Source organism: Trachypithecus francoisi, unplaced genomic scaffold, assembly GCF_009764315.1.
Source record: "Trachypithecus francoisi isolate TF-2019V2 unplaced genomic scaffold, Tfra_2.0 Lachesis_group15, whole genome shotgun sequence".
NCBI classification, from domain to species: domain Eukaryota; kingdom Metazoa; phylum Chordata; class Mammalia; order Primates; family Cercopithecidae; genus Trachypithecus; species Trachypithecus francoisi.
Genome location: NW_022681460.1, coordinates 108,955,133 through 108,976,641, shown reverse-complemented (window position 1 = coordinate 108,976,641; position 21,509 = coordinate 108,955,133). Strand labels below are relative to the sequence as shown.

General features: G+C 41.6%; 1 protein-coding gene across 4 annotated transcripts in view; it reads left to right on the top strand.

The window, feature by feature from the left end:
- Nucleotides 1-21,509, top strand: part of RBFOX1 (RNA binding fox-1 homolog 1) — a 2,535,170-nt gene that overhangs the window by 845,798 nt on the left and 1,667,863 nt on the right. The gene's annotated exons all lie outside the window — the stretch shown is intronic.

Here is a 21,509-nt window from a genome sequence, read left to right as displayed (position 1 = left end):
TCTCCTGACCTCTTGATCCGCCCGTCTCGGCCTCCCAAAGTGCTGGGATTACAGGCTTGAGCCACCGCGCCCGGCCAGCTTTTTTTTTTGAAGGGGGGACAGAGTCTCACTCTGTTGCCCAGGCTGGAGTGCGATGGCATGATCTCAGCTCACCACAACCTCCGCCTCCGGGGTTCAAGCGATTCTCCTACCTCAGCCTCCGAAGTAGCTGGGATTACAGGCACCCACCACCATGCCCAGCTAATTTTCGTGTTTTTAGTAGAGATGGGGTTTCACTGTGTTAGCCAGGATGATCTCGATCTCCTGACCTCTTGATCCGCCCGTCTCGGCCTCCCAAAGTGCTGGGATTACAGGCTTGAGCCACCGCGCCCGGCCCAGCTTTTTTTTTTGAAGGGGGGACAGAGTCTCACTCTGTTGCCCAGGCTGGAGTGCGATGGCATGATCTCAGCTCACCACAACCTCCGCCTCCGGGGTTCAAGCGATTCTCCTACCTCAGCCTCCGAAGTAGCTGGGATTACAGGCACCCACCACCATGCCCAGCTAATTTTCGTGTTTTTAGTAGAGATGGGGTTTCACCATGTTGGTCAGGATGGTCTCGATCTCCTGACCTCGGGTGATCCACCCACCTCAGTCTCCTTTTTTTTTTAAAAAAATTCTTTATTAAATAAAACTTAAAGCATATATAAAAGTAGAGAGAATAGCCTAAAGAATCACCTTCTGTTGAATCACCCAGATTCAATAATTATCAAAGTATTGCTAATCTTACTTTACATATGCCCTGGCCACTCTCCCTCTCTAGTCTCATGCTACTAGTCTTAAGCAAATACCAGGCGTCATATCATTGTTTTTATAAATATTTCAGGTTGCATCTCTAAACGATAAGAAGTTTTTTTTCCTACGTATTCCTGTAATACTTACTAACAATTAACAGTGATTTATGAATATCACTGTTAAATAATAGTTTAATTTTTTGTTTTTTTCAAAAACGTCCTTGTTTTCTTATTTCCAATTCTAAAAATAGTCTTTATTTTTTAGAGCAGTTTTAGGCTCATAGCAAAATTGAGCAGAAGGCATAGAGAATTTGCATTTCCCCTTGTCCCACATTTGCATAGCTTCCTCCTTTGGGAACACCCCTCCCAGTGGTATACTTGCTATGATTAATTTTATGATAGTTTATTTGAAACAGGATCCAAATAAAGGCAGTACACTGTGATTGGTTGATATATCTTTAAAAGGCCATTTTACTCTGCTTTAAGCTTTTTTTTTTTTTTGAGAGAGAGAGAGAGAGGATGTCTCGCTCTGCCATTCAGGCTGGAGTACAGTGGCATGATCTCGAAGGCTCACTACAACCTCTGCCTCCTGGATTCAAGCAATTTTCCTCCCTCAGCTTCCTGAGTAGCTGGAACTACAGGTGTGTGCCACCATGCCAGACTAACTTTTGTACTTTTTAATACAGATGGGGTTTCACCATAATGGTCAGGCTGGTTTCAAACTTCTGACCTCAAGTAATCTGTCCACCTTGGCCTTCCAAAGTGCTGGGATTACAGGCATGAGCCACCATGCCCAGCCTGTATTAAGCATCTTTTAATCAGTCTTTCTCCCATATTTTTGTTGGTTTGTTTGTTTTGTGGTGGTTGTTGACCTTGTTGAAGAAAACAGATTGATTGTCCTGCGATATGTCTCACAGTCTGGTGTTTGCTGATTGCATCTCTGTGGTGTCATTTCACATGTTCCTCTGTCCTTTGTATTATTTTAAATTGGTCTATGTCAGATGCAAACTCCATTTCTTTGGTTGTTTCTTCTTCCAAGAAGAGGTACATTATATCAGATTATCTCCCTTTTTGTGGTGCTGTTTATTCTCCATGGGCTAGGTATTATTAGCTCTGTTCTACATTCAATGAAGCATCCATGGTCAATGGATGCTCAATGCATTTTTCAGGGTTTGCAAGCTGGTGACATGGTAATTTTACCGTTCCTTCTTCTTGGAGTTACTGGAATACTTCTTAAAGAGAAATTTCCCAGTCTTCTGTTAGGATAGTCAGGGGGTATAGTTTATACAGTTAATACAAGAAAAAAATGCTTGATTTTCCCTTTGTGATTTCAAATATATGAGCTTGTTTATTTGCATACTCTAGTGACTGGAATTTTTGGTTTTATTACAAATTCAGGGACGGGAGTTATTATCTTTGTTGGTGCTCAGATTATTCCATCATCAACAAATGCGAGCTTCCTCAAGTTTCTGCAGAAGTCATTTTGACATGACTCTGATTGTCTTCGGTAGCTTTCTTACTATCTAGTATGAGTTGATATTCTAGATTCATCTTGTGCATTTGCTACCCCGCATCTGAAATAATCCCATTTCCCCAAGGAAGTCTGGTAGGTTGGTGCAAGAGTAATTGTAGTTTTTTCCCCATTAAAAGTAATGACAAAAGTGCAACTACTTTTGTACTAACCTAATAGTTCCTAAGGGTAATTCAGGATCATAACCTGGGTACTAGAGCTGTCCCATGAATCTTAAAAGAATCTTAACATCTTTTTCCCCCCAAAACCACCTCCTCCAGTTACCATCATCTTGATCATCAGCCTCTCCATCCATCCTGGTACTCAGGCAACAGAGTTCAGGATTTTCTTTCTTTCCTTTTTTTTTTTTTTTTTTTTTTTTTTTGAGACAGAGTCTTGCTCTGTTGCCCAGGCTGGAGTGCAGGAGCGTGATCTTGGGTTACTGCAACCTCTGCCTCCTGGGTTCAAGCAATTCTCATGCCTCTGCCTTACAAGTAGCTGGAATTACAGGTGCCCGCCACCACACCCGGGTAATGTTTGTATTTTTCAGTAGAGACGGAGTTTCGCCATGTTGGCCAGGTTGGTCTTGAACTCCTGACCTCAAGTGATCTAGGCCTCCCAAAGTGCGAGTCTCTGTCTGTCACCCAGACTGCTGGGGTGCAATGGCATGATCTTGGCTCATGGCATCCTCCTCCTCCCAGGTTCAAGCAGTGCTCCTGCTTCAGCCTCCCACTTCAGCCTCCCAAGTAGCTGGGATTACAGGCACCTGCCATTATGCCCAGATAATTTTTTTATTTTTAGTAGAAACAGGGTTTCATCATATTAGTCAGGCTGATCTTGAACTCCTGACCTCAGGCGATCCACCCACCCTGGCCTCCCAAACTGCTGGGATTACAGGCATGAGCCACCATACCTGGCCATGGAGTTTTCTTTTATTTATCTTTCTCCCTTCCAATCCATCCTTTCATTTTTGTTTCCAGTTCCACCACCAGAGTCAGAGCCCTACACTCCCTCACCTGGACCGACAAGTCTGATGCCTGATAAAGTGGACTTCTAGTTACTTGCTCTCTCTAGTCTAGTCCCCTTCTTGACAAACAAGCCTGTTTTATGAAAAACGAAAGAGAACTGGAAAGCAAAATAAAACCAAAGCTGGTCCTGCCATGCCCTTGCTCAGAAACTTTCTGTGGTTGGAGAACAATTCCACACTGCTCTGGTTCTTGGTGTTTTTCCGTTTCCAGTCCCATCACCTGCTTCTTCCTTCCATTTCCTTCATAGTAGGAATTTATCAATAACTCTTCTTATTTTGTTCCTGCTGCCCCCATGACTGATGTACCTGTGTTCCTCTTTCCGCATTTGGCCTAAGGTCACACAGAAATTGATGCCAAGGCTCTCTTCAGATTACTCTTTTCTGTGATGACTTCCACTGACCTTCTTGGCCAGAACTGCTAATTCCCTTAATTTCGTTCCTTTAACACACACTTTGCTTAGTCAACCTCTTTATGCCTTGGTATCCTAATCTGTAAAGTGGGGAACATAATTATAATAATGCCTATAGCCTGGAGTTGTGTGGGCATTAGATGAGATTGCTCACGTAAAGACCTTAGACATGGGGTTGGGCTCTTTGTGAGCTCTTGATAAATACTAGTTCATCATCTTGTTGTTGTTAGCAGTAATGATGTTTGCAATGGTAACATTTCTATACATCCCTATTAATATCACTACGTCTCAGTAATTTTACCTGCATCTTGCATTTTCTTTAAATTGGGAAGTTTTTTAGGGGAAGGGTCTCATCTTAGCATTTCTTCCTTTTAACGCTTGGGGCTGAGCGGTGCCTTACACACAGTAGGCTTCCACTGTTATTTGCAAATTTTTGTGCCATCGATGTAGCAGAAATTATCTGTGGGCTCCTGATATAACTCCTGCCCCCAATCTTGTGTCTTAGCTGGAAACAGTAAATAATGCAATAATATCATCTGGTACCAAAGGGTGTCCCAGAGCAGGAAGTATACAGACAGCTTGATGAAGCAGAAAGAGGAAAGAGTGGCTAAAACCATTGGTGAATGTCTGGCCTTGAAGAATGTATTGGATTGGACAGAGAGGAGAAAGGGGATTGTTCTAGGAGGAGAAAGAGTGATAAGGTAAGTATAGAAGTAAGAGGTGGCTGTCACTGCAGTGGCTGAATGTAAACAAAGAAAATCAGTTGAATATTAGTGAGTCAAATCAAGAAAGTTCCAAAGCAATATAATCAGTTTTAGGAAATAAGACCATTAGTCACAGTTTTATCTAACAGGGAAAAATAATATGTTGGATAAATAGTCATATTCATCACTATCCAAGGTGAAGTTAAATAAATCAAACATTATTGGCCAGACACGGTGACTCACACCTGTAATCCCAGCAGTTTGGGAGGCTGAGGCGGGCAGATCACGAGGTCAGGAGATCAAGACCATCCTGACTAACATGGTGAAACCCCGTCTCTACTAAAAATGCAAAAAATTAGCCAGGCATGGAGGCATGGTGGCGGGCACCTGTAGTCCCAACTACTCAGGAGGCTGAGGCAGGAGAATAGTGTGAACCCGGGAGGCAGAGTTTACAGTGAGCTGAGATTGCCCCACTGCACTCCAGCCTGGGAGACAGAGCAAGACTCTGTCTCAAAAAAAAAAAAAAAAAAAAAAAAAAAAAAAAAAGACTTTCTGCTATCCAGTGGAATCATTAAGAAGCACTTGTTATCTTTTTCATTAAAGAGTGGTCTGTTTATTCTACTTTTCAATGCACTTGTGTCAAGTGACTATGACATTCAAGGATTTGGAGATACAGAAGTGAACAGGCACTGCCAGGCACAGTGGCTCACACCTGTAATCCCAGCACTTTGAGAGGCTAAGGAGGGAAGATCACTGGAGGTCAGGAGTTCGAGACCAGCCTGGGCAATATGATTAGACCCCCGTCTCTACTAAAAATACAAAAATTAGCCAGGTGTAGTGGTGTGTGCCTGTAATCCCAGCTACTTGGGAGGCTAAGGCAGGAGAATAGCTTGAACCTGGGAGGCATAGGTTGCAGTGAGCCAAGATCGCACCACTGCACTCCAGCCTGGGCAACAGAGTGAGACTCCATCTCAAAAAAAAAAAAAAAAGAAAAAAGAAAAAGATGAAGGAGTGGACAGGCACAGTTCCTCCTCTCATGGAAGTTTGCAGTCTGAGAAGGGAGACAAAGTGAAATGGTTGTGATAAGGAAGTGTGAAGACTCCAGAAGGAGCGATCAGCCAGCACAAAGCTGGAATGAGGGAATGACCAAAGTAAAGATGAGTACAGTAAAATACATCTAATTCTCATTTATTATAGAAAACTTGGCAAACACAGAAAAGTACAAGGATGCAAATTCCTCAGAAGCCCATGGTGACAGTCGCCTTGAGCATTTTACTGGGTGTCTAATTTTACTAATCCCCTCCTGGTGAGCACTTAGGTTATTTCTTTCCTAATATGTGAAGTATCGTCTTACTTCGAAAATGTTTCCTCTGTCTACTATGCGACAGAATTTGTTTCGTTTCTTTGCACTCAATGAGGGTTCTTGGGGTGGGATAGACGGACAAAGCGAGTAGTTTGGTGGAGCTAAACAAATCTAAGTGATGCCAATATAAACTGCGGGAAAATAGCTTTCCATAGCTGCTTGTCATTTTTGTGTCAGCTCCCCAAGGTATTTGTCACTGTCTGTAATCTCCCTACACTGTGTCCTCACCTGAGGGTTTGCATATCATGGACAAAGTGAATGTGGGGGAGTGTAGGGATAAAGCAAGGAAATTTGACAGATATCTATCAACGATATTGTCTTTCAAGTGAAGTTTTGGCATCTGGTAAGTAAAAGGTTCTAATGAGTTTGAATGAAGCAATGAAGGTAATACCTGTTTTCCTTTCTCTTTTCCTTGCTCTCTCCTTCTGTCTCCTCCCTTTGTTCCCCCACCCCTTTTCTCTTTCTCTTTTATGCATTTGTGTTTGAATACTGGATCTTTATCAAGGTCACATTCATATATGTCAAGCAAGGGAAAATAAAAGTCTTGTAATTTATTTATGCATGTAATTGCCTGGCCTCATTCCTTTTATGTTTCGCCTCTGCTTACTCCCTAATTCTTGGTGGGTCTATAGCTATGACCAGGAGAAGAGACTGGCATGGTCGCTAACCAAATCAATGAAGATGCTCCTTTAGAGACCAAGTTTGCAGTCCTTGGTTGCGATAAGCATTATGAAAATCTAAGTAAAATTGTCTAGGAGAGGTACATTATGAAATCACACTCCCTTTTGAGTGTTAATATGGATCAACAGTGATAAATATTTGAGACACTGGCTGACTGGACATGTGATGAAGAATTAAGCCTTTTTTTTTTTTTTTTTTTTTTTTTTTTTACTTCAGAAGTGAGCTGCATACGGAAAGAACAAAGAGAGAGTGCAGGTTAATAACCAAAGTCCTGATGTGGCAATTGATTAAACTCTCTTTTTATGATATCTCTCCTGTAGAGTGAAAAGTAAGTTTGTGTTTGTGAATGCCGTGCTAACAAGAGTCTATTTTTTCCTCAAAGAAAGAGATCCATGTATGGCCGAATTTTCCCAGAGAACACGGGGTGGGGGGGGGGGGGGGGGGGGGAAACACTGCAATAAATCAAGTGAGTTTTTATGATCCCTATAAGCAAAAACATACTTCAGTTATGATGGATTGTGTTAGAGAGTAAATTAGATTGCATGGAGGCTGAGTACCGATGTTGATATTTACAGTGCTTAAATATATTGTCTGCCTCCTCTAAATGCAGCTCATTCATTGACTTTATGTTGTGAAGGAAATATCAGAATAATGAGCTGGGGTTTCTTTTCTCTGTCTTTATAGTTTAATATCATGCAACTGTTTATTAATAAGTTCCAAACCCCAAAGGATTCTTCTAATCCTATTCTAATATCAGACTAAATTTAATAAGATGCATTCTTCTCCCCACTGCTTGTGCCTCATTCATTCATTTATTCAACCAATATTTATTGAGGGCTTCCCAAAGTGACAGGCCTGGGTTAGGCTTTGGGAATACAATGTTGAAACAAGACAGGCTTGGTCTCTGCCAACAAATGGGGACAGACCAAAAGGGAAAAAGAAAAAAAAAGACCAAAGGCACTGAGCCAAGAATGCCACCAGGCATTTAAGGATGTATATTGTTTCTCTAATGTAATGACTTCCAGATTCTGGGAGAGATCAGAGTTTAGAATGCTTGATGATGTTGGTGTCCTTGGAGTGCAAGAATTATCTCCTAGGATGATGCAGGTGAAATTTCTTGCAAATTTCTCATGTTGCCAAGCCCCCTCCCCAGCACTGTTGAAATTTTGTGAGGGTTTGCTATTTTTTAATTTTTTTTTTTTTGAGGCAAACGTAACTTTGTTCAGGTTACCAGAAGTAGGCAACCGCTCAATTGAATTCCATATTCAGGACAAGATGTCTTACTGATGGTGAGGTCAAAGATGAGGGGAAATCTTCAGAGAGAAAGCAAGCCTGAAGGCTGCGCTTCAGACAAAGGCCTGACCCGGGTTCTTCACACTTGAAAGGATGGCAGAGTTCAAAGGAGGCAGTGCCAAAGGAGCAAACGCAGACACATGGGAAGGCTTGTGAAAAGGGTTTTTATTTGAAGTAGAGTTTTTGAGGACTTGATGGGGTCGGGGGTGGAATGGAGAAATGCAAGTAACATGCTTCTTCATCACAGAAATTCTCATCAAAGTCATTTCCTATCTCAAATATGAGGGTTTATTGGTTTTCATTAGTCCTTGCCCCTACTCTGTTTCTAGCACTCCTTTCCTCCGCCTTTCCCTGCCTTCCTCCCTCTTCTTTCTCCCTCTTCTTTCTCCCTCTCCTTCTCAGATCTGAATGTGTTAAAGATCCAACCTTTGCTAACTTCTTGCACCAGCCTAGAACCATCTCTTAGACTGTATCATTGTTTATGCTGCTTTAGATCTTTAAAGATAACATCTTTATAAAAAGTTATAACATTCTTGATGACATCAAAGCATTTCCAGAAAATACCAAGATCCGTCTTATATGTCTGTTTATTCATCCATCCATCCACCATCCATGTATTCATTCATCTATCTATCCAGCCACCCATCAACCCATCCATCCGTCAACCCACCCATCTATCCATCCATCCATCCCTCCACCCACCCATCCACCAATCCGTCCACCCATCCATTCACTCATCCATCCATTCACCCACCCACTAATTATTTACCCATCCACCCACCCACTAATTATTTACCCATCCACCCACCCACTCACCCACTCATTTATCCATCCATCCATCCAGCTATCATATTTACAGTAATTAAAACAGCACTGGTTTGCACAATTGCTTCACTCTAGCTTTCTTCTCTGTGAATCGGAACAACTAACTCAGACTCTGTAGCTGGAAAACCAAGAAAAAAATTAATATGAAAGAGTGCCACATCTTTGCAAACACCACCACACGCACTACTATTAATAGAATGCTTTCTCTTTTCATATGCTTCGTGTGACAGTCATAATTTGCATATATAGGGTTAGGTTTGGCAGAAGGGAAGGTAGAAGAGGTGAATAATTCATCTGGACTTGGAGTAAAGGTTTTAATTTTCTCTTGAATTCGAGATGTCTGTTGGAAATGAAAGTGGCTCCAAAGGAAGATCAAAACAAAAGGTGAGCGATTCTGATGTCTTCCCTAAGCAGTGACAATTATGAAAATAAACTCAACCTGAAGAACTGAACAGGCGTGCATGGTATCTCTTGTGCAAGAGACTAAGATAGGGAGATTTAGATAGAGAGGACCTAATCAAAATATCTTTCATATTATTGCATGCAATCTAAACATTTATATAATCATTTATGCTAAAGAAAATACATATCATATAAATCTCAAATTTCAGTTCGCTTTAGCATTCTATTTACTCTATATTTTTCAATGTATTTTTAAGTGAAAATTAGTGTTTTAAAGAGAACTCTTTGAAGTTCATTTTCGTCTATAGAGAGGAAGGTATGTGTTTAAATGGGTTCTCTGAGTAAATATATTTTTGACACTTGAGGTTATTCAAACTGAGCATCTCTCAGTTTTAGGTCTTATGTTTCTGCCTCCTTCTATCTACTTTGTTTTACTTTTAGAAGCTGAAACAGGGCCTCTACCATCTGTTTATCTATTTCAGCCAAATTCACCATTCAGATAATGTACATTTCACAACTTAAGCCCACTCAGAGATCACTTTTCACCACTTAAAGAGCATTTAGCCATGATTCCAGGAATAGAAAATGTATCCTGAGACCCATAATGACTTGATGAGAGAATAAAGGATCATTTGTTATGCAGCAAGTATAAAATCATAACAACATCCCCCTATGTTTACAGATGAAGGACATTCTGGCTCAGGAAGGGGGGAGGATTCTCCAACTTTCTGACATAAATGATTGGTTGCTCTTCTTCCCCATTCTATTTGTTGTCTTGGAAACAAATATAGGATACAATGTTTAAAAAATAGGTAACTGGCATCATTTGGCCCTAAAATTAGGATTGGGTTATTTTTTTTTTTTACATATAACAAGAATGGAAAAACATCTTGCTTACTAATTGGAAGGAATAAGTTTGTTGCTACCATGTACTGAGTTTTGGCTCTCAAATTCTCCTCTTCTTAGCTACAATTTGGCTCAGAGGATTTGCACCATTTGTTCATCTGTAAAATGGTGATAATAATAGCAGATACTGCCTAGTCTTAAAGTGAGAATTAAATGAGTTAATAGATATAAAACACTTAGAGCAATGCCTAGCACATAGTAAATGTTCTAGAAGGGTTAGCTGTAATTTTTGGTTATTACACTGTTAGGAGAAGCTTCCTGCAATAACCTTATGAGACCTGCTCTCCTTGTCATGCTTTTGGTTGACCATTCACAAAGTGTATTTTCAGGTTTGACCTCTAAGTTAGCAGTTCCATATACTTGGATGCTTGCTTCATGCTTTGCCTATGGTGTTGTAAACAGGAGTGCTCCACATGGATGTGTTGCTAGGCAACACAGAATCATTTGGCTGCAAGTCACTTCGAACCACTCTTAACACCTTAAGACAAGAAAATATCCTAGAAAGACTCAGAGCTGTTTCCCAGATTTCAGGGGCAGAGAGTTCAGTCATAGAACCCAAGGGGAGAAAGTTCACACAGTTAAGAAGAACTGAAACCAGTAAGAGAACATCTATAGGAGTAGAGGTTACACTGTCTTTCTAGGGCTGCCTGGGGTTGGTGCCTCCTTCTCTTTGCACCATTACTTTGCTCCTCTCTCTGTAGATTTCTTTCCCACATATGGCACATGGACACACGGGGGTGCCCCGAACCCAGCCCTGCCTACTGCACTGATTACAATCCATGCATTCATGTACAGTTACTGAGGACAGAACCTGGTTGGCTCAGCCCTGCGCACCACACTGATTACAATCCATGTATTCATTTATGGTTACTGAAAACAGAACCTGATTAGCCTGGGTCTTTCCAGAAGTCACCCCTAGTCCAATCCGCTGGACCAGAGGAGGAGGGTCATGGTTACTAACCCACCCGGCAGCAGATATAGGGGTGGATTCTATGAGAAGGACAGGGACCTACTATAGCAATTGATTAATAGATCAAGAATCTAGTGTGCCAAGTTACCAAACATGTATGCCCGAATAACGAAGCTATAATAAGCGTGTTCATCACTTAAGACACAACTACAACCAATGGGTGTAAGTGACAAGAGGTCAGATTTCAAGTCTCAAAGAATAAATATCTGAAAATAGATAACTTTAATTATATCTATAGAATGTTTTGTTATATATCGATATTTATGTATATTCATCATATATATCTTTCTCTATTTTCATTGTATAACATATGGTAATGTAGTATATTGTTACAAATATCTGAAATATATAATTTAATTATAATTAAATTATATGATTATACTCTATACTATAGTATATGTGTTATATCTACTATAATACAATTTATTTATAGAAAAAATTATTTTCAGAATTTATTCTTAATATAATAAATCTCTATGGATAAATCTATGTACATAGATTTAGGATATACTCTCATAAAGAGAAAAAAACATTTTTTCTCTTTACACTCACACTCATATAGCACAGAACACTTCTGTGACCAAATATACAGGGTTTTCCCCATCAACAACCAATTCTCCAGCAGATACCAATGGGGTGTCCTATAATTCAATGCCATTCTGACATTATCTACCTGGAGACAGCATCAGATCCCACAGATTAAGGGTTCAGCCCCCAAGACTGCCCCCACTTCGGACGCCAGTTGCAAGCCCCAGGTTGTGACCTGTGCTTCTGAAGGACTGGTTTTAAATTAGGATTCCCACGTCCCTTCCTTGGCTTTAATTTGCTTGAGTGGCTTACAGAGCTCGGGAAAACATTTACTTGAGTTTCCTGGTTTATTATAAAGGATATTACAATGGATAGAGATGAACAGCCAGATGAGGAGACGCATGGGGCTGGGTGTATGGATAGGGGTGCAGAGCTTCCTTGCCGTCTCTGGGCGTATCACCTTCCAGGTACCCCCACTAGTTAAGCTCTCTGAACTGTCCTTTCAGGTTTTTATGGAGGCTTCATTAAGTAGGTTTGATTGATTCCATCATTGGCCATTGGTGATCAACTCCATCTTTAGACCTCCTGCCCTCTCAAGACGTCAAGAGGTAGGACAGAAAATTCCTATCCTCTAACCACAAGGTAGGTCCCCCTGGCAACCGTCCCCCATCCTGAGGCTATTCAAGGGTCCACAGCCATCCGTCATCTCATTAACATATAAAAGATACCCTTATCACTTTGGAGATCCCAATAGTTTTAGGAGCTGTGCTCCAAGAACCAGGTACAACTGTGTATATTCATATATGCAATACATAGATGCAAATACATAATTCGATATTGTGATTTATAAGAAATATGTGTGTAGTTGTATATATGTATATATAACATATACATAGTTGTATATATATGTATCTATAACATATACATAGTTGTATATATATGTATCTATATATGTATATATATTTGTGTAAATATCTTAAGACATCTATCTCTTTGACTGTCAGTGTCTGGAGAGATTTACTTTTAGGAATTGTCTCACGTGCTTGTGGGGGTTGGCAAATATGAAATTTGTAGGGCAGATTAGCAGGCTGCAAATTCAGATGATAGTTGATGTTGTTGTCTTGAGTCTGAAATCCATAGGCCAGCTGGCTGGAAACTCAGGCACAGTTTCTGTGTTACAGTCCTAAGGCACAATTCCTCCTTCTCCAGAAAACCCATGTTTGCTCTGAAGAACTTCAGTGGAGTCAGTGCAGCCCCACCCATATTTTTCTAGGTGCTCTCCCTGACGTACAGTCAGCTGTGACGATAGATGTTCATCACCTGTGCAAAACACGTTCACAGAAACATCTAGACGAATGTTTGAGCAAACAACGGGGCACCACCACCTAGACTCGTGAACACATATGCTAACCATCCCAGCATCTTTTATCACATTGATGAGCTTGATTACTTTGGAGCAGCAAGAGGGAAAGAACACTATCAAAGCAGAGGCTGCCATGATCACCACGTGATATGCCAACTTGCTAAGACATTGAGTTTCAGTTGAAGTCTCCCAGGCCAGGCTACCTTCCTCATGATGAGGGGAACAGGGAAATCAATATGGGTTCATTAACACTTAATTTAGGTTTTCCAGTCTGGAGCATGTCAGGAAGAGAAATGGCAGACGTATTACTTGTCTCAAGCATTATCCATCATTAGCGTCTGTTCTCTTTCTCTGATGACACACACACACACACACCACACACACACACACACACTGTTATATTTTTCACCTAATACCTTCCTCACTGATCATATTGTTCTCTTAACACCCACCACCAAAACTCCATCCTGGATCCTCTCCACGCTGCAGCTCTCAAGATGATCTTTTACTCTATTATCAAGCTTACCATTTATTTTATTTTCAAGCGGTTGTATTCATTATAATGCCATTAGCATGAGGAGTGGGGTCCTGTCACCAGGGCAACCAGGAGCACAGAGTGCACATTCCCTCCTAGCTGAGGTCTTGTTCCCTCTTGGGTGGACTCCAACTGTGTCTTTGATTCATTCCATTAGGTGGCCACTGGGATGTAGATGCTTGACAGCCTCCTCCTTAACTTGTCTGTCTTTAGATCGTTTACTGGCCAAGATTTCTCTCTCCAGAATTCGCTAATTTATTACCTTTTATTTCTGTAAGCATAACACATACAATATTTTCAAGCATATTTAACCACATGATTATGCCTTTACAATTCCTTTAACCTCTAACCCCTAATGTATTATTTTATATTACATATCTTGGTGCATTTCCCTACATATTGTACATATTGTATGAGAGTACAATACATTCCCCTTTTGATCAGTACTACCCGTTAATAACAATCTCATTACCACTGAAGGTATTCCAGCTACATGATCGTCTCTCTGTCTAGGATATTATAGAGCCTATTCTTGCTCTATGAAAGGGGTTGAAAGAGATGACCTGTACGCTCTTTAAAAATCTTAAGCCCTAGGTTTATCCCCTATCTGTAACTGTCCTCCATGAATATAATTTTAGATACAGTGGATCTCTCTAAATGAAGGAATCTGGAGCATTCCAAATGCAAGCATGAGTGCAAAATATCTGCTTGTAGTTTTCTATACCATCCTTCCTACCTTCACAAAACAACTTAGAATTTGTGAATAATTGCATTAAATTTCTCTTTGGGGGGATACATGATGAAGTAGTACTCCAAGTGGGCAATGGAGTAAGCACATCCATTCCTACATTTTCTTTTCACATAGACAGAATACACACAGTTTTCAGCAGGTCTTTTGTGTGCATGCTCTTTAATAATATACCCTTGGCTCTTGCCCCTCCATCAATGATTTCCGAACCTGACATTGTATTTGAATTGCACACACACACTAACTTGGACATAGAAAAATTTCAGGCCTCAAGACATGGAGAATCTGAATCAACAGGTCTTGGGTAAGACCCAGTATCTGTAATTAAAAATTATCCCAGCACTTTGGGAGGCCGATACGGGCGGATCATGAGGTCAGGAGATCGAGGCCATCCTGGCTAACACAGTGAAACCCCGTCTCTACTAAAAAAAAAAAAATACAAAAAACTAGCTGGGTGAGGTGGCGGGCGCCTGTGGGTCCCTGCTACTCTGGAGGCTGAGGCAGGAGAATGGTGTGAACCCGGGAGGCGGAGCTTGCAGTGAGCCAAGATCGCACCACTGCACTCCAGCCTGGGCGACAGAGCGAGACTCCGTCTCAAAGAAAAAAACAAAACAAAACAAAACAAAAACCTTCCGTACATGATTGTTTCTTATATATTTCTTTTCTTTTCCTTTTTTTTTTTTTTCTTGAGACAGACAGGGTCTTGTTCTGTCACCCAGGCTGGGGTGTAATGGTGTGATCCTGGCTCACTGCAGCCTTGACCTCCCGGGCTCAAGTGATCCTCCCACCTCATCCCCCAGAGTAGCTGAGACTACAGGTGTGTGCCACCATGCCCCGCTAATTTTTTTTTTTTTTTTTTTTTTTCTGTAGAGACAGGATCTTGCTATGTTGCCAAGGCTGGTCTCAAACTCCTGGTCTCAAGCAGTCCTCCCATCTTGGCCTCCCAAAGTGCTGGGATTACAGGTGTGAGCTGCCGCACGCGGCTGCACGCAGCCCCCATGATTCTTATGGACGCCCAGGAACACTGGGGAGATTTGTTTTCCTATGGCTTGTGGTCACAGTTTCAGTGCTCTTGTGTGTTCTTAACTTACGTGGTTGGCATCTCTTGCTGGCCTTCTTCGTGGTCATAGATCATTTCAAAGCTTCTGATATACCATTGCCATTTCCACTCACTCCTCTGTTTCATTCCTAAGTAATCACTTCGACATGCCGATAACCTGCTCCGAAATCACTGGGGGTTTGTTAGCAGCTACAGAAACAGATCTTCATCCTTCAAACTGGATTTCACGAGCCTCCACAGTTACATTTCTCCTTGTCTTTGAGATGTGATATAATGTGGTTAGAAGACCTGGCTTTGAATTCTGCCCCTTCCTCTGTAGACCTCCTAAGTTCTAGACAGTGTCTCTGTATCATCTCATGTAATGCTTATAACAGCCCTGTGGGATGAATATCCCTGTTTTATGGATGAGAAAACAGAGGCCTGGTTAGCTAAAATCACTTAAAGCCTCGGTAGTCCTTGGGGTCTGGATTTTACCTCCGAGGACTAGGGTTGCTCTCATGTGATGTGATTGCCAGTGTCGACAGAAGGATTCCTAGTCTTGATACTTTGGAAAGTGTGCTAGGCATGAGATACGGAGATGTATTTCCGACTTCTACACTTTGATGGTATAATTGCTTATGCCTGTAATCCCAGCACTTTGGGAGGCCAAGGCGGGTGGATCACTAGGTGAGGAGATTGAGACCTTGCTGGCCAACAAACATGGTGAGACCCTGTCTCTACTAAAAATACAAAAATTAGCTGGGTGTGGTGGCACGCGCCTATAGTCCCAGCTACTTGGAAGGCTGAGGCAGGAGAATTGCTTGAACCCGGGAGGTGGAGGTTGCAGTGAGCCAAGATTGTACCACTGCATTCCAGCCTGGCAACAGAGCAAGACTGTCTCAAAAAAAAAAAAAAAAAAAAGCATTATTTAGATGTGGCAGTTGAGAGGGTAAATAGAAAGCACTAATTTAAAAAAAAATCCGAATTCTAAGACCGCAGAGCATCAGCTATTATTGAAAATGTAGACATCAGGAGGGAAAAAGCCTTCATTCAGATACACTGCTGCTGAGTTAGACGCAGCTGAGAAATGGGAATACGTACAGTAAGGTGGTTATTCAGTACTTTTCGATAGTAGTCCACGGTTGAGCATGGATGCCATTTAAATACACTATTCGGAAAAATCTAAATAGAACGTATGATTTTCGACAGCAGGAACTCATTATGCCAGAATTTGGATTCTCAGGATAGCTGAGCAGAAAGGGCAGGTAAAAGTCTCCTGAAATAGATGAGTGTTTGGACAAAAATGGCAGCGGGTATACTGTGCCAAGCATTGGCCTTTGCCCAGGTGCCGGGTGCGATGTCAAGGATGCAAGCTGAAGCTGTCCATATGGTTCTCATACTCTCTCTGCTCATTCTGCCCTCCACTTAGAGGTGGAGACATGGGCTTTTCTTTATTTGCAGGAGAAGGTAATTGCTTGAGACTTAACAGGCTGCATTTGACCGTTGACTCACCATTACGGTGCATTGTGAAAGGAAGCCCCAGCCTTGGTCTCCCAGAGTAGGGGGCGGGGAGGGCGGCGGGGAGAAAGGGTGGTGCCTGAACTATCAACACCGCACAGTTTAAATGTCAGGCTCTGAAATTTACAAGTGATCTGAGATTCATGGGAAATCCAATGCAAAAATCACTGCCGAGTCCCTGTCCCTCATAAGATTGAGTGTGTCATAAATTTTGTGCATTGCTAAGTTCATGGTGCTTCTGTAAGAAGACATTAAAAATAGAACTCCTCACGTCCTCGATTCTTACCTAGAGTACATCCAGGCCAAAAGTCGACACACAGAAGTTGAGCTAGTTTTTAATCCTGTTTTTCTTTCTGGGGCTGTACTCTTAAGAGCCAAACAGTGTTTCAGAGACATTCTGTACCTGATATAGCTTCATTTTGTTAACAGCAGAAATGAATAGAGGCAAAACAAAACAAAACAAAACAAAAACCCCTGAAAATACAAGCAAATGCCTGGATAGGAATTCAAAGTTTCATTGAAAATAAGATAGAAATAAATCACTAATCGTATTTGTCTTACCTGTGTGATGCGGATATTACATAACTTAATATTAGGTACAATATCCAAACTATTTTGATGAAATAGGTTGGGAGAGAGAGATTTTCTGTTTCATCAGAGAGAAGTTTTGCTTTTCCCTGAAGCTACAGCCTCAGCTTCCCTAGAGAAATCTTTCTCCATGGAAGGAATTGTCTGTAAAGGGTGGGTTGCTGAGGGCTAAATCCATTAAAACCAATTTGAGGAAGAGCTGTTACTTGCTGAGGATGGGAAAAAAAATAAATAAAAAGCTCATTACCTAGAGCAAAATGATTGCTTTAGGATTAAGAAATTGACAGTTACTGTTTAATTATACCAGCCCACTGAAAACTCAGACTAAGCTTTGTAGACACTTAACACAAGCATATGTGCGTTTATTATTCTAGCAACTGGGGTAAATTTTTGATCATAAATGCCAATAACTTGAACAGTATTCAACTAGCCTTTGTGTGAATAGGGTTATTGTGTTCATTTTACAGAGAAAACACGGTCTTTCTATCAATATGACCAAGAATTCCTCAATTTTCTTTTATTCTCAGAGTTCTGTTTAATTGCCTGAAATCTTTTTGATACTAGGCTCTTCATTTTTTTTTGTCCATTAATAGTTTCACTCAGGAAACACGGTTCTGTAGGGACGCAAGCCTGTTTTTCTTACACATCTGCTCCCCTTTGGGTCTGAGTTCATCCATGGCTGGCTTGTGGTCCAGTGCAAGCTCCCTGGCGGCTTTGAAACGCGTCTTCAGCCTTACTTTGTTTGCAGGAGTGTGGCAGGCCAGGTCTCACTAACAGGGGCTTCCGTAACAGCCGTCTCGGCACTGACGGAGTAGTGAAGGTAATTATTGAAAGCTGAGAGAGCCAGTGCCCTTGTACAAAGGCTGGAATGTAACAAAAGCCCAACCAGAGTGGGGCCCAGGCCTTTCAGTATGACAAAATAACGAAGGAATTCTTAACAGGACCCATTTGGGATGAAACAAGTTTTATTGGGAGTGTGAAGAAACTCCCCAGGCGTCCACAAACACGTTTATTGGGGTTCTGAAGAGACTCCCCAAACCTCCATGATTTAGCAGGAGACAAGATAAGGGAAATCACCGCAGCACCTGGACCCATTTAGATCAAGTAAATTTACTGAGGTTGCAGAGGAAGGTCTTCAGGACTCAGACCTTACTCATAGATGAGAAGTTAATCACTTATGTCTTTAGATGAATGGACACTTACATGTAGACGTATAGCTTAGAAGGTATATAAGCTCTGGAAAACTTTGTAATTTAGAGTTGGTCTGATGATAGTTCCCAGGCCTTCTCCCTGTACTCAGTTGCAGAAAAAAAATCCCTTCTCTCCCAGTTCACCTGCATCTTGTTTTTGGGCAGTGAGAATAAGCAGCCCGACACTCAGTTTGGTCCAGGAACAGGAGGGCAAGACAGCTTTTCTTTTGTTTATTGCTTTATTGCCTGCTACAAAGTAGACATTTAGTAAACATATTTATAAAAAGAATGAAGGAAGGGAGAAAGGAAGGGAAGGTAGGAAGGAAGGAGGGAGAGAGAAAGGAAGGGAGAGAGGAAGGGAAGGAAGGAAGGAAGGAGGGAGAGAGAAAGGAAGGGAAGGAAGGAAGGAGGGAGAGAGAAAGGAACGAAGAAAGGAGCAAGGGAAGAAAAAAAGAAGGGAGATTCCCGGCACAGTGGCTCACGCATGTAATCCCAGCACTTTGGGAGGCCGGGGCGGGTGGATCACCTGAGGTTGGGAGTTTGAGACCAGCCTGACCAATATGGAGAAACCCTGTTTCTACTAAAAATACAAAGTTAGCTGGGTGTAGGGGCACATGCCTGTAATCCCAACTACTTGGGAGACTGAGGCAGGAGAATCACTTGAACCATGAAGGTGGAGGTTGCAGTGAGCTGAGATCATGTCAGTACACTCCAGCCTGGGCAGGAGGAGTGAAATTCTGAGGAAAGAGAAAGAAAAAAGAGAGAGAGAGAGAGAGAAAGAGAGAAAGAGAGAGAGGGAGGGAGGGAAGGAGGGAAGGAGGGGAAAGAAAGAAAAAGAAAGAAGAGAGGGGGCAAAGTGGGAGAAGGGGAGAAGAACCGCCCTACTAACTTGAAGAAAGCAGGGGCCTGCCTTCCCCAGGTCACACCAGCAGATTCTGTCTCTCACAAGAAATAAGATTATTTTTGGCATTCTTTATTCAGAAGGACATTTAGACTCTTCTTTCTGGAGAATTTCAAGGTCATGTAAACCTTCCTCAAACTTAGTTGTTTTAGGAAGTTACAGAAAATGTCAGTGCAATAATGAAGTTGTGGTTATAATCTTACATTAAGTAACTAAGTAGAAGAAAATTGGCGGAGTGAGGTGGCTCATGCCTGTAATCCCAACATTTTGGGAGGCCGAGGTGGGCAGATCACTTGAGGTCAGGTGTTTGAGACTAGCCTGGCCAACATGGCAAAACCCCATCTCTACTAAAAGTACAAAAATTAGGTGAGTGTGGTGGTGCATTCCTGTAATCCCAGCTATTTGGGAGGCTGAGGCAGGAGAATCACTTGAACCCAGGAGGCAGAAGTTGCAATGAGCCGCGATCACACCGCTGCACTCCAGCCTTGGTGACAGAGGGAGACTCTGTTTCAACAAATAAACAGTGCCCCCAAAACTAACAAAAAGTAACTAAGAATAAAATCTACTTTCATAATTCAAATTCAATAGAATGGTTTTGTTTTGTTTTTTAAAATTCTATTGTCTTAGAAAACTGTGCATTTTTTTAAAGTGTGGTTTGACTAGTAATAATATAAGAACTTTGTACAACTAAACTTTTCAGAAACAAAGCTGTTGTACAAAGATATGCCATCATCTTTGGGGAGATTTTGAGTGAATATTCTGTATGTGGGTCCCCCAAAGTATCTAAATTCATCCTGAAAACAATTTCAAGGAAGACGGCATGATAATTAATAATTAAGGTTATTAGCTCTTGGCATTGAGCACTATAAAAATCCAGTGAGGGCTGGGCGCGGTGGTGCATGCCTGTAATCCCAGCACTTTAGGAGGCCGAGGTGGGTGGATCACGAGGTCAGGAGATCGAGACCAGGCTGGCTAACATGGTGAAATCCCGTCTCTACTAAAAAATACAAAAAACTTAGTGGGATATGGTGGCGGGCACCTGTAGTCCCAGCTACTCAGGAGGCTAAGGCAAGAGAAGGGTGTTAACCTGGGAGGCGGAGCTTGCAGTGAGTTGAGATTATGCCACTGCACTCCTGCCTGGGTGACAGAGCGAGACTCTGTCTCAAAACAAACAAACAAAAAATCCAATGAGTGCCTGCATTATTTCATACCCTTCAGAATACCTGTCTTTTGCAAACACAGCTGAATGTAGTTCGTCAAATTTGGGTATTTATAAGGATAAGCACAGGCCAAACTTTCATGGTTGCTAGGGCACACTCAAATATCCCATTACAATAAAGTCTGACCAGAAGTTACTCTTCTTTTTAGATTAACTCTGGTCACAGAAATTAACAGAGACTGATACAAATCAGCCCGAAGAAGCAGCTGGCTATGGAGAGGCAAATTCATAGGTACGTTTTTTTCTTATTAAACCGAGTAATCAAAATTCAGCTTTTCTAAAAAAAAAAATCCTGGAAATATTTGGTCGTATGTTATATAACACAGTTCTGACCCTTTATCATTACAATTCATAATAAATTTATTTTTTGCCATCTAGTTCCGCCAAGAAGTTAGCTCCTAGGTAATAAAATCATACACACACCCACTCGTCCCCCTACCCCACACATTTGCACTGACTTCTTTACAAAGAATCATTTGACAATAGCCATATAATTTAGTGTTTTTCATCTAATGCTCAGAAGCATGGTATCAAGCTGAATTATTTTTCAGGTTTTCATCTTGTTCCTTTGATTTTGATTAGTGAGCATTTTCTATACCTTAGTCAGTAACTTGAAAGGGATCACCAAATTTTATACATGCTAAGTGGAAATTGACTGGGCGTGGTGGTTCACGCCTGTAATCCCAGCACTTTGGGAGGCTGAGGCAGGCGGATTGCCTGAGCTCAGGAGTTTGAGACCAGCTTGGGTAACATGGTGAAACCCCATCTCTACAAAAATACAAAAATTAGCTGGACTTGTGGCACACGCCTGTAGGACCAGCTACTTGGGAAGCTGAGATGGGAGGATCATTTGAGCCCACGAGGTTGAGGCTGCAGTGAACTGAGATTCCACCATTGCAGTCCAGCCTGGGTGACAGAGCAAGACCCTGTCTCCAAAACCAACATGAAACAAAGAAACAAATGGAAAATGTGACCTTGACTTGTAAGGTGCCAAAAAGAATTTTTACAAAATATTTTTT